We start from the raw sequence: 1,473 nt of genomic DNA on the forward strand, positions 1-1,473 counted from the left end.
GTCTAAAACGTATTTTAGGAATTTTTTCATTAAATTACTCTTTAAACTTCATTAAAGAATACAATTTTGTACAAATGATTGAATGTTATGCTACTATTTATAAAATAAAATCAGAAATCCATTAAAAGGTAAGTTCTCATTTTTTCAATTCACAAATGCACACTTGCATTGCCTACTAAGAAAGTTAGTACCGTAGTCATAGGGTTAACTTATCATCAAAAAGGTATTTATCCTATTCCTGAAAACATCGTATGGTTTTGTGGTGAATTTCAACCACTGTATACAGTATTAATGCAAAATATTCCCAACATTCAATTTGTCAAAAGCTTACCTGAAAATTTTAATGATTATTTACGGACTGATAAACCAAATCTTTTTATCATTGGTGATTTTATAAGTGAAAGTGGAGAAAATGTACGAGTGTTTACCAGTGTTTTATATTATACAGAATATATTTCATCAGGCTAGAGAAATGCATAATATTAGTTTAAATTCTCAATATATTACTTTGTTCAAGAATGTCAGAGACAAATCTTAGTTGAATGTTTCCATCATATGCCAAATATTTTGAAGAAGCTTATCAAGATGCAATGAGACAACCATATGGTTACTTACTCATCTATTTGAAACCGCAAATGTCAAAACAGATCCGTCTGAGGACTGGACTTTTTCCTAAAATAAAGTTATAATATATGTACCAAAATAAGTTAAAACTATTGTTCAACTGAATATATACTCATTTGTTATCATGACTGCTGTAGTGATAGAATTAGACGGATTTTATGTGAAGGATGGACCATATGTAATTAAAGACCTTCCATTAAAATGTTTAGTCATGATATATATGCGTGTTTTTGTTTAAACAACCGTTGTCGCGTAAATATCTTTCAGATGCTGATCGTCATCAGTGTAATTGGGTGACGTAGCACATTCATCTCATTCCATGTAAATCTGATAATGTTGACTATTCCTACCTGTGGAGTGTGGCTAGATTGAGAAAGAACTTTACCAGAAAACAAGTTAATAATAACAAAGATCTCTACAGTCAAATGATAACCAGTGCAGTAACAATGCAAAGAATGAAGGACCATCTTGAAAAAAAAAAGAAACAAAACCTACCTGGATATGTGGCACGTGTATTTTCTGTGTTAAGAAAGACTATTGTATTCTGTGTGTGATTGCTATAATATTGATTATCAGTGTAATAAATCCTAATGGAAATGTTTACACAAAGGAAACCTTTGTCCTGTCTTTGATTTAAAAAGTGTCGTAAAATAAATAGATTAATTAAATTAATGATAGATAGTCAAAACTGACCATTTTCATGTGGTTGTCAATGGCCTCAACATACAGTATTTGAAATCTAATATATAGAAACAATGTTTCAGAACATTTTTGAGATATTTAAAATTATAATTATACATTAGTGTATAATGTAATTTCATACAAATATTAGAAATTAGAATTGAATAA

General features: G+C 29.1%; 1 long non-coding RNA gene across 1 annotated transcript in view; it reads left to right on the forward strand.

Annotated features, from left to right (window-relative positions):
- LOC111088505 overlaps positions 1–1,077 on the forward strand; it is an 11,430-nt gene extending 10,353 nt beyond the window's left edge. Inside the window, exon 3 of the long non-coding RNA XR_002613006.1 lies at positions 892–1,077. This is a non-coding gene — a long non-coding RNA (uncharacterized LOC111088505). The remainder of the gene's footprint in view (positions 1–891) is intronic.
- The last annotated feature ends 396 nt before the right edge of the window (positions 1,078–1,473 follow it).

Source organism: Limulus polyphemus, unplaced genomic scaffold (genome assembly GCF_000517525.1).
Source record: "Limulus polyphemus unplaced genomic scaffold, Limulus_polyphemus-2.1.2 Scaffold3905, whole genome shotgun sequence".
Classification (NCBI taxonomy): Eukaryota; Metazoa; Arthropoda; class Merostomata; order Xiphosura; family Limulidae; genus Limulus; species Limulus polyphemus.